Genomic DNA, 13024 nt, shown 5'->3' with positions numbered 1-13024 from the left:
CCAGTCCGGGCGACAGAGCGAGACTCCGCCTCAAAAAAAAAAAAAAAAAAAGCTTGAAGTTTAAATGCTTCTTTTGAGATCCACTCTAAATGTTGACACGTTTCTCAGAGTTTTCTCCCAAATATACATGAGGTATATACGGTAATAAACTGTTTGTTTTTCTCATGTTAATCTCTCTTTTATTATAGGTAGTCCCAATTAAGACCTATTAAGGGTAGAGAGAAAATTATTTCTATCCCTGCAACTGGGAAGAAGTCTCTGAAGCGGACACTTTTTCACTTTGAGTTGGAGGGCATGACAGGCAACAGGCAATAGGAGAGGGCTTAATGCCCTGCGGCAGAGGGGCACAAAGTGTCCAAGGACACAGGTAGGTACCGTGCAAGCCCCTGCATCCAGAGAGGTGTGTGACTTCTGGTCCACTGTTGACCTGACCACACTCTGCCCTGAGATCACTCACAGACACTGGGAGGAGAGTAGGAAGCCTAGGGCTGTTGGGTTAGAACTGGAAACACCTGGTTGGGGGGCAGGGCAGACTCCATGTAATAAGGAATGGCTGTTCATTTCTAGCACAAAGGAGAATGCATCGCAAGCACATTTAAAGAAACGAGTGCTGTATGAATAGTGCTAAATTAAAAATTCTTGGACAAAAGGATTTTCTTCACGTTCCAGATTATTCAGAAACAAATTTATCTGTGCAAATTGGACATGAGATGTTCTTTCATTCAACAGTTATTTATCGGGTGCCAGCTATGAGATACTGTCAGTATTCAAGGCACTGGGAACCAAAAAAGTTCTTACCCTTGTGTCATATTCTAGTGACACCTATTCATTTTTAGTTCATCTTTCTAGATTAAAAAAAAAATTGTCAGAAACCAACTTAAAGATTTCTCAAGACTAATTTAAATGACTGACCAACAATAGTCAAAAAACTTAGATGCAAATGTAATGGGATGTTTTTTAACATTCTTCTTATTAAAAGAAAATTGCATCATTGCCTTTATAGTAATATGTTAATGTCACAAAACTGAAAAGCGCTCCTTTGATAAATTTGGTAGTCTAGTGCCACCTGGTGTCCAAACTATTTAATTATGTTATTTAACAGATAAAAAGGATACTTTTTTTTTCCTCTGCTATGATTCAATTTATGGGATGTCCAGACAGGCAAATCCATAGAAACAGAAAGCAGGGCAGTGCTTTACTCTTTTAAACTTGAAATTCCCTAATTAAAAAAACATATTCCTTACAATTAAAAATTAAAACAAAATATATTAGCTAGGTGTGGTGGCACGCACCTGTTAATGAAGAAAGATTCTGTATTAGTTTCTTATTGCTGCTGTAAAAAAAATCACGAACTTGGTGGTTTCATGCAACACAAGTTTATTATTTTATAATTCTTGGATTATATTTTCATAATAAGTCTCTAAAATCAAGGTGTCAGCAGGGCTGTGTTCCTTCTAAAGGCCCTGGAGAAGGATCCGTTTCTTTCCCCTTTCTTCCATCCAGAGGCTGCCTGAATTCTTTGGCTGGCAGTTCCCTACTGTCTTCAGAGCCAGTGATGACTGTTGAGTCTTTTCCATGATGCACCCCTCTGACACTACTTCTGGGCCCACCTAGATGATCCAGGCTACTCTCCCCATCTCAAAGTCAGTGGATTTTTTTCTTTTAACAGATATGGGGCGGGAGGGTCTTGTTGTGTTGCCAGGTTGGTCTTGAACTCCTGAGCTCAAGCAATCCTCCCGCCTTGGCCTCCCAAAGTCCTGGGATTACCGGCATGAGCCACTGCACCTGGTCGTCAGTGGATTTCTTAGTTGCACCTGCACATTTAATTCTCCCTTGCCCTGTAACATAACCTATTCACAGGTTTTGGAGATTTGGATGAGGATCTCTTTGGGGAAAAGACATTATTTTGCCTATCATAGAGTCCGTTAGTTTTTGCTGGAGGCAAATATGCTACTTTTTGAGTTTCAGTTGAATGGGAAAGACATTAAACTGTCCCTGTTTGTAACTTGGAATTCTCTGTCCCTATATATAACTTGGAATCAATGAACAGGAAGAGAAACCTTGCTTCTGCCAATGCCTGTAAAAGTAACCAATGGTTTCAAAATCCCCACAGTGAAGTTTTATTTATGCTTTCTTTACTAATCTTAGCTAGAAAAACCCAAACCAAATATTTAAAAATGCTAATCTTAAAATTAATTCAAGTTGACAAAGACAGGTGTAAGCCCAAATACTGCTTGATAGTACACAAAACATACAAGTAGAAGGTTTTGTTTGTTTGTTTGTTTACTGGGCAAAACGGTTTTATCTGCAAACTAGTTAGAATTAAGCTCACAAAAATGGAAGAATAGGGACCTCTGAAAGGGATAAAGGAGGAGAAAAGAGGAAGATAACGGGGGTCTGTTTTTGCCTGTACCTCTTCACCACAGTAGCCGGTGAACACCCTGCATATGTTGGTCATTGGCTAGCAAGGGCAGGAGTGACCCTCCATACCCAGGAGATTTGAATCAGTTGCTCCTGAAGTGGCCTTCAGAGTGAGGAAGATAAACACGGTCCTTCTCTTTTCTGTGAATGTAGGCAGTGTATGCTCATCTAACTTCAGTGGAAAATCAGCCAGAAAAAATGCTTGGGTTTTCAATAGTGCTGCTCTGCCTTTTCTGGAATGTCATATATAACGGGCTGTGGTAAGGGGACATCAGTATTGTCTAGGTAAATGAGAAAAAGGAGAATTGAATTATTCAAAATAATTGAATCACTTTAGAATATTCAACTATTAATAATAATTGAGTATTCAATTATTTCTGTTGTAAAAATGCTTTAACAACTGTTAATAGTACTGATAGTAGTAAAGAGAGCCTTTCCAGGACCTATGTAAGGCTTTTGTCCAGTTTGAGGAAGGCTTCATGAAAGCATTAAAATACCTCCAAGAACCTCCTTAATTGAAGTTATGTATTAATTAAAATTCAATACTTTTAATTATTAAATTTAGTAATTAACAATAAATATAACAATAAATATTTTAAATAATTTAATAATTTAATTAAATATTTAATAATTTAAATTATTAAAGTATTTTAAAAAATAGTAGTCATTAAATTGCTAGCATAAGTCTTGGCAGTATGTGTTATACAGTTTTCATTGTAGAGGTTTTACATGTGTTTTGTTAAAGTTGTTCCTAAGTATTTTGTAAATTTTAATACTTTTAAAAATGGTAATGCCGGCCGGGAGTGGTGGCTTACGCCCGTAATCCCAGCACTTTGGGAGGCCGAAGTCGGTGGATCACAAGGTCAGGAGATGGAGACCATCTTGGCTAACACGGTGAAAACTCCGTCTCTACTAAAAAATACAAAAATATTAGCCGGGCGAGGTGGCAGGCGCCTGTAGTCCCAGCTACTCAGGAGGCTGAGGCAGGAGAATGGCGTGAACCCTGGAGGCGGAGCTTGCAGTGAGCCGAGATCGCGCCACTGTACTCCAGCCTGGGCGACAGAGCAAGACTCCGTCTTAGAAAAAAAAAAAAGGTAAAAGGTAATGCCTACCTGGCCCTTTGGAAAATTAAAAAAAGAAAAGAAAAAATTGGTAATAGTTTTATTTCTTCCTTTCCCATATGTATGACTTTATTTTTCTTACCTTGTAACACTGGTAAGACCTCCAGTATAATATTGAATAACAGTGAGGAAAGTGAACATTCTTCCTTTATTCACAGCCATAAGGGAAAGGTAGCCAATATTTCACCATTAAGCGTGCTATTATCTTCAGGTTTTTTCCTAGGTGACTTTTATCAAGAAGTTCCCTTCTGGGCTTAGTTTACTAAGAGATTTTCATTTTTAAATCATGATGGCTATTATTGAAATTTGTCACAGGCATTTTGTTGCATTTATTGAGATGATCATATGGTTTTTCTCCTTTATTCTGTTAGTGTGATGAATAGCAACAATTGATTTTCAAGTGTTAAAGCAATTTTGCATCCCTAAAATAAACCCCACTTAGTCATAATATATTATCCTTCTTTTTTATGTATTGCTCCTTTCAACACTCTATTTTCCCTTCCTTTCCCCTCCCTTCCTCCCTCCCTGCCTTCCTTCCTTCCTTCCTTCCTTCCTTTCTGCCTGCCTTTCTTCCTTCCTTCTCTCTCTCTCTCTCTCTCTGTCTCTCTCTCTTTCTTCTCTCTCTCTGTTTTCAGACAGGATCTCCCTCTGTTGCCCAGGCTGCAGTGATCATGGCTCACTGCAGCCTTGACCTCCTGGGCTCAAGCAATCCTCCCACTTCAGCCTCCCAAAGTGCCGGTGTGAGCCACTGTGCCTGGCCAGGAAACTATTTTCTAAAGGAGTTTGTGGCCGGGAGCGGTGGCTTATGCCTATAAGGAGACTGAGGCAGGAGAATTCCTTGAACCCGGGAGGCAGAGGTTGCAGTGAGCAAAGATCGTGACACTGCATTCCAGCCTGGGTGACAGAGGGAGACTCTTTCTCAAAAAAAAAAAAAGAAAAAAAAAAAGGAGTTTGTGTAAGATTAGTATTATTTCTTCGTTAAATGTTTGGGAGAATTCCCAAGGGAAACCATCTGGGTCTGCAGTTTTCTTTGAGGGATGGCTTTCAATTCTCGATTCAACTTTTAAAATTAATATAGTTATTCAGATTTGCAATTTTTTTTTCTTTGCATCAGTTTGGTAAGCTGTGTTTTTCAAGAGCACTTTGGGAGGCCGAGACGGGCGGATCATGAGGTCAGGAGATCGAGACCATCCTGGCTAACACGGTGAAACCCCGTCTCTACTAAAAAATACAAAAAAAAAAAAAACTAGCCGGGCGAGGTGGCGGGCGCTTGTAGTCCCAGCTACTCGGGAGGCTGAGGCGGGAGAATGGCGTGAACCCGGGAGGCGGAGCTTGCAGTGAGCTGAGATCCGGCCACTGCACTCCAGCCTGGGCGACAGAGCAAGACTCCCTCTCAAAAAAAAAAAAAAAAGAATCCCCTTTCACCTGACTTGTCACGTTTATCAGCATAAAGTTACTGTCTGCAGGCTTTGTGGTGATCTCCCCTCCTTCTGTTTGAGGTTGGGAATGTGTGCTTTCCCTCTTTTCTGGAGCGTCCTCAAAGTCTCCCACAGCAGTGTCCTTTTTCCCAGGCAGGGCAAAAAGGATGATCTTCTTTCAGTTATGGAGAGGCCAGCACCCTCTTCCCCTTTCTTGTGTTTCTTATCATCTATAAACCCCTGCACGCTTACAGATAAAACAGACACTATCTGGGACATCCCTCATTTTCTCCATAATAGGTTCCCCGAAATGTTTTTTGGGCATGAGAATGTATAGACTTTGGGGGATGTGGACAAAACAGACAAATACCAACTTATAATTACTATTACTATGACTATACATGTGCACTTTAAATCAAATTATATATTGAGTTTTTTAGTTGTGTTACTATATAAAAACACACACACACAAACACTCGTTATTTTCTGCTTTTTTGATAATAGCCATCCTAATGTGTTTGAAGTTATACCTCATTGTAGTTTTGATTTGCATTTCCCTAATGATTTATGATGCTGAGCATATTTTCATGTATTTATACTATACATAAACACACACATTTACCATTTTAGCCATTTTTAAGTGTACAATTCAGTGGCATTAAGTACATTCACAATGCCATGCAACCATCCCCACTCCCCATTTCTGGAACTTTTTTTTTTTTTTTAGACAGCGTCTTGCTTTGTCACCCAGGCTGGAGTGCGGTGGCATGATCTCTGCTCACTGCAACCTCTGCCTTCTGGATTCAAGTGATTCTCTTGTCTCAGTCTCTGGAGTAGCTGGGATTACAGGTGTGTACCACCACACCCAGCTAATTTTTGTGTTTTTAGCAGAAACGGGGTTTCACCATGTTGGCCTGGCTAATCTCAAACTCTTGACCTCAGGTGATCTGCCCATCTTGGCCTTCCAAAGTGCCAGGTTTACAAGTGTGGGCCACTGTGCCTGGGCCATTTGTGGAACTTTTAAATCATTCCAAACAGAAATTCTGCACTCATTAAGCAATAATTTCCCATGCTCCCTCCCCACAGCCCCTGCTAGCCTTTATCTACTTTTGGTCTCTATCAATTTTCCCACTATAGGTACCTCATTAGTGTTTTCATGCTGCTAATAAAGACATACCCAAGACTGGGTAATTTATAAAGGAAAGAGGTTTAATCGGCTTGCAGTTCCACATGGCCAGGGAAGCCTCACACTCATGGTGGAAGGCAAAGGAGGAGCAATACACATCTTACATGGCAGCAGGTGAGAGAGAGTGTGCAGGGGAACTCCCATTTATAAAGCCATCAGATTTCATAAGACTTACTCACTATCATGAGAACAGCACAGTAAAAACCCACCCCCATGATTCCATTACCTCCCACTGGGTCCTTCCCATGACACGTGGGAATTATGAGTGCTACGATTCAAGATGAGATTTGGGTGGGGACACAGCCAAACCATATCATATACCCATCATAGGTACCTCATATTATAAGTACTTCACACAATATGTGTCCTTTTGTGTTTGGCTTATTTCACTTAGCATATGCTTTTAAAGTTCATCCATGTTGTAGCCTATCAGAATTTCATTCCTTTTTGTGACTGAATAATATCCCATTATATATATATATACACACACACCACATTTTATTTATTCATTCATCTGTGATGGACACTTGGTTTGTTTCCACCTGTTGAATATTGTGAATACTGCTGCTAAAAGCACTGGTGTACAAGTATATGTTTGACTGCCTGCCTTCAATTCTTTTTTTTTTTTTTTTGAGGCGGAGTCTCGCTCTGTCGCCCGGGCTGGAGTGCAGTGGCCCGATCTCAGCTCACTGCAAGCTCCGCCTCCTGGGTTCACACCATTCTCCTGCCTCAGCCTCCCGAGTAGCTGGGACTACAGGTGCCCGCCACCACACCCAGCTAACTTTTTTTGTATTTTTAGTAGAGACGGGGTTTCACTGTGTTAGTCAGGATGGTCTCGATCTCCTGACTTCGTGTTTTTTTGAGACAGAGTCTCACTCTGTCACCCAGGCTGGAGTGCAGTGGCATGATTTCGGCTCACTGCAACCTCCACCTCCTGGGTTCAAGCGATTCTTCTGCCTCAGCCTCTGGAGTAACTGGGATTACAGGTGCACACCACCACGCCTGGCTAATTTTTGTATTTTTAGTAGAGTCGAGGTTTTGCCATGTTGGCCAGGCTGGTCTCGAACTCCTGACTTCAGATGATCTGCCCACCTCGCCTCTCAAAGTGCTGGGATTACAGGCTTGAGCCATTGCACTGGTCAATCTTTGATCTTTCATACTATTCAGTATAGTACTGTAATAAAAAATAAAAGTTGATTAAAAATAATTATAGTTATTTCATATAATGCAAAACTCCATAGGTGAAATTATATAATATCACAAAATCAGAAGTTTGAATTATAGTATTAATGTTCGGTTTAACACATGTAAAATTTCATTTAATCATATGCGTTATTACCACAAAGAAGACATGATTTGGAAAATCCGTTTTGCACTTTGTGATATGCTTTGTAAAACTGGAGTTTTTAAATTGTGATAATTAATTCATGAAGGGTTAAGGATTTTATTTCTGCTTTCTGAGGTTTATTAATATTTAAAGCCTGGATATGTATTTGAAGCATAAAGAACTTTATCAAATTAAAGAGTGGCAAATCATTCCCCTCTGAAGAAAAATATTGCAATTTGCATTCAAATTCCTTATCTTTTTTAAAGAGGAAAGACAGCATTAAGTCTCATTATATTTACCATCCAAGAGTTTGCAAATGGAAATTATATCGAAATGATAAATGTAATTCTGTTTATGCTTTTCCTGGATTAAACATATATGCACATACCCATATATATATATATTTTTTTATTTTTTTGAGATGGAGTCTTGCTCTGGTGCCCAGGCTGGAGTACAGTGGTGCAATCTTGGTTCACTGCAACCTCCACCTCCCAGGTTCAAGCAATTCTTGTGCCTCAGCCTCCCAAGAAGCTGGAATTACAGGTGTCATGCCCGGCTAATTTTTGTATTTTTAGTAGAGACGGGGTTTCTCCACCTTGGCCAGACTGGTCTCGAACTCCTGACCTCAGGTGGTCTGCCTGCCTCGGCCTCCCAAAGTGCTGGGATTACAGGTGTGAGCTATCGCACCTGCCACACACCCATATTTAAATTTTAAGAAATCAGCAACAGTTATTTTACCCATCTGCAATCTGAGCCTGATGATGGGACAGCCTTCTCTTCTTTTCCTTCCCTTTCTTTTTCCTTTTCATTTTCCTTTCCTTTCCTTCCCCCTTCCCTTCCCCCTTCCCTTCCTTCCCTTTCCTTTTTCCTCTCCTCTCTTTTCTTCCCATTTACTTTATTCTCAGTATTGGCTGGGTATTGGGAATATAAAAAAGGATAAAGTATTACCTTTTATCTCCAGAAATTATAATCTGGTGCCACTGTACACAACTAAATGTAAAACAATGTGAACACAGCGAGAACAAAGTACTATGAAGGAATCAGAATTTACAAGATGTCTGGGGACAGTGTACACTGTGTTGGGGATCAGAACATACCACACCAAATATGACTGTAAGAGATCAGAATATGCCACCCCAAAATATGCCTCCTTGGCATGTTGCTTATTTTGAGCTGGTTATTTTGAGAAACTGCAGACACAGGAGTATTTCTGAAAAGTTACCCTTTAAAAGAGAAATTTACATCTTTAAAGGCAGTCTCCATTTGTAAGGGTGTCTCTCTCTCTGCACCAGGGAAAAAGAGTAAATCAGTAGAGACTCATAACCAAGGGAGAAGGCTTGAATTTAAATCTGCACAAAAAAACCTTACCTTTGTTTTATGGTGTTTTCCAGACCTTTCCGTATACCCTTCTTTCTTTTTTTCCTGGAATGATGATATTTAAGCTTGAAGTTGGCCGGGCGCGGTGGCTCAAGCCTGTAATCCCAGCACTTTGGGAGGCCGAGACGGGCGGATCATGAGGTCAGGAGATCGAGACCATCCTGGCTAACACGGTGAAACCCCATCTCTACTAAAAATACAAAAACCAGCTGGGCGAGGTGGCAGGCGCCTGTAGTCCCAGCTACTTGGGAGGCTGAGGCGGGAGAATGGCGTGAACCCGGGAGGCGGAGCTTGCAGTGAGCTGAGATCTGGCCACTGCACTCCAGCCTGGGTGACAGAGCGAGACTCCGTCTCAAAAAAAAAAAAAAAAAGAGTTTAATGTGTCTCTTATTATTATGCTAGTATTTCTTACTGGGTTCTGCTTTAAAAAAAATTCTCATTATAAAATTGCATGGGCTATGAGTGGCCTGCTTCAACACTTTTCCCCATAAGCCCTGTTATTTTTAGTGTGCAAGCTTGCAGAAGATAAGCCTTTTACAGAATGCCGTTTAGTAGCAGAAATGCCTGTTATCAGTAGCTTCATCATCACTTTTTGAGTCTTTTAACACATTTCAAGAGGCCATCATCTTCAATTCCATCTAAATTTTCAAGAGAGTACAAATTTGTATGTGATGATATTGCTGGAAATTTTGTTCTGAGCCAAGTACTCATATATTGTTCATTATCTACAAAACAACCACTTACTGTATCTCTTTTCAACGATCTCTGTGAATGGCTTATTTATAATATCTTGTAACTGTGAAGCCATACTCTAGGAATAATTAGTAAATCTGTGTAAATTTCTTTACCTCCTTTTTATCAATTCCATTCTACAAAGCATGCAACGTTGTTCAAACACATATAATTGAGGAAATTCAAACCAGGATGCTACTGTTTGATAAGCAGTGGGTGATGGCCGGACTCTGTCTCTGGAAAGTCTTCGACGGGTGCAAAAGAGGATCGACCGCTAAAGGAGCTTCTCAAAGCTCCTGAGGGTGATGCTAGTACAGTGCTTTTAAACCTTAATGTGCATACAGATTACCCAAGGGTCTTGTTGAAATGTAGACTTTGGTTTCAGTAAGTTTGGGAGGGGCTTGCAATTCTGTCTTTCTAACCAGTGCTCAGGTGATGCTGATGCTGATGCTCCAGGTTTATGGAGCCCTCTTTGACAAGGAAGAATATAGATTTTTACTAAGAATTGAGATCAGCATTCAATAGAATAGTCTGAAATACTGGAAGTGCTTTATGTCTGTACTGCCCAATTCAGTGGCCACAGGCCATGTGTGGATACGGAGCACTTGAATTATGGCTAGTGAGACCAGGAGCTGGATTTTAAATTAAATTTAAATTAATTTGAGTTTAAATGCAAATAGCCACATACAGTTAGTGGCTATCACCCTAAACAGTGAATATCCTTTAAAATAAAAAATATATATAGGACGGGTGCCGTGGCTCATGCCTGTAACCCCAGCACTTTCAGAGACTGAGGTGTGCAGATGCTTGAGCCCGAGATTTCAAGACCAGCTTGGAAACATGGTAAAACCCCATCTCTACAAAATACAGAAATAAAAAATTAGGCAGGGATGGGGGCCTGCCCCTGCAGTCCCAGCAATCTGGGAGACTGAGGTAGGAGGATCACTTGAGCCTAGAGAGGTTGAGGCTGTAGGTTGTGCCACTGCATTCTCGCCTGTGTGACAGAGTGAGACCCTATCTCAAAAAATAAAATAAAATAAAATAATATGTATATATATATATATATGTATGTGTGTGTGTGTGTGTGTGTATCATGTTCAGGGGCAAAGGGAATTTTACTTCCACCCTCTGAAGGCTTGCTAATTTTAGTCTCTGGAATAAATTGGACAGTAGACAGATCAACAGGAGAAAAAGCATACAGATTGATTATGTGCATATGCATGGGGGTCCCACAAACTATGAGATTCAAAGAAGGACCAGATGGCTGAAGCTTAAATAGCATTTTGGGCTACAGAAAGAAATAGTAGCTTAGGGTTTCCAGGGGCGGGGAGGTGGCATCAAATTATGGAAGGATAAGGTTGAAAATGTCTGGCAAACAGAGGTTGTCTTGTTATGCAGATAGTCTTCCAGGTAGCAGTCTTCAAAAGAATACATTAGGCCTGTGTTTAGGCTCCTTTCCTGTGAGTTAATCTTCCCTGTTCAATGAGGTTATAGGGAGGGGCTCACAATTGCATTCCTTCTAGAGCAGCTTCAGAGAAAGTCATACTCTGGCGCTTCGGGAGGGAAGGAGGGGAGCCAGACCTTGATTTTCCTTTAGTGAAAAGCACTCAGCATGCCAAAGCACCATACTTTGGGGCATCAGTTTCTGAGCCCCAACACTTGTGTATGTAACTACCTGTACAAACATGTAATATTGTTTTTGAGGTCTTTATATTTTCATAAATGCAATGCTATTGAACACATTATTCTAAACTTTGCTGTATTACGTATTGATAAATGTTCAGGTTGTTGTCCATTTTTTTTAAACTACAAACGATACAGAAAAAAATCTTTGTGCATGCTACCTCAAATGCATGTTTGTGTATTTTCATAGGATAGATACCGAGAAATGAAATCACTGGGTCAATGACAATAGTTACTATTTTGAGATACTGCCAAGTTGCTTTTCAGAGAAGCTGAAGTAATTTATTCCAGTTTTAGTAGGAGAGTACCGTTTCTCCACATTCTTTTTTTTTTGAGACAGAGTCTCGCTCTGTCGCCCAGGCTGGAGTGCAGTGGCGCGATCTCGGCTCACTGCAAGCTCCGCCTCCCAGGTTCATTCCATTCTCGCGCCTCAGCCTCCAGAGTAGCTGGGACTACAGGCACCTGCCACTAATTTTTTTTGTATTTTTAGTAGAGATAGGGTTTCACCATGTTAGGCAGGATGGTCTCAATCTCCTGACCTCATGATCTGCCCGCCTCGGCCTCCCAAAGTGCTGGGATTACAGGCATGAGCCACCGTACCTGGCCCTATTTATATGTTCTTGATATTAATCCTTTATCAGATATATCATTTGCAAATATTTTCTTCCATTCCATGAATTCTCTTTCCACTCTCTTGATTGCGTATGTGTCAACCTGACTGGGTCACAGGGTGTCCATATAGTTCTTAGTGTGTCTGTAAGTGTGTTTCTGGAGGAGATTAGCACTTGAATGGATAGACTGAGTAAAACAGAATGCTCTGCCCAATGTGGGTGGGCATAATCTAATCCGCTGAAGGAATGAATAGAACAAAAAGGTGGAGAAAGGAAGAGTTTGCTCTCTTTGTCTGAGTGCTTGAGTTAGAATACTGCTCCTTTCCTGTCCTTGGAATGGGACTTACACCATCGGTTCTTTTGATTCTCAGGCCTTCAGACTTGGACTAGAACTTACCACTGGGTCTCTAGTTTGCAGATGGTGCATTGTGGGACTTCTCAGCCTCCATAAACATATTAGCCAATTCCTTATCATCTCTTGCCCTCTCTCTGTGCATGGGTGTGTGTGCTTGTGTATCTCCCTCCTGTTGGTTCTGCTTCTGTGGAGAACCATAATGCAGATGTCCTTTGATGCACGAAAGTTTTTGATGAAGTCCAATTTTTTCTCTGTTGGTCATGCTTTTGGTGTCATATTCAAGAAATTACTAGCAAATGCTAATGTCATGAAGATTTTCCCCTATATTTTCTTCTAAGAGTTTTATAGTTTTAACTCTTAAGATTAAGTCTTTGATCTATTTTGAGTTAATTTTTGCATATGGTATAAGGTAAGGATTCCATGTCATTTTTTTCCATATGTATATACAGTTTTCTCAGCACCTTTTGTTAAAAAAAAAAAAAAAACTGTTCATTCCTCATCGAATGATCTTGGCACCCACCTACATATGGTCAATTTTCATCAATTGACCAATATGTGAGAGTTTATTTCTGAGCCTTTCTAGTCTTTGGTCTGTATGGTCTATTCCTTTGGTCTGTATGTCTGCCCTCATGCCAGTACCACACTGTCAGGATTACTTTAGCTTTGTAGCAAGTTTTGAAATTAGGAAGTGTGAGTCCTCCAAATTTGTTCTTCTTTTCAAGATTGTTTTGGCTATTTGTGCTCATATATTAACTTTTAAATACTGATTTCCCTCCACTTATTCTTCATGATG

This window comes from Colobus angolensis, unplaced genomic scaffold (genome assembly GCF_000951035.1).
Source record: "Colobus angolensis palliatus isolate OR3802 unplaced genomic scaffold, Cang.pa_1.0 Scaffold341, whole genome shotgun sequence".
NCBI lineage: Eukaryota > Metazoa > Chordata > Mammalia > Primates > Cercopithecidae > Colobus > Colobus angolensis.
Note: the sequence above shows the minus strand (reverse complement) of the source record.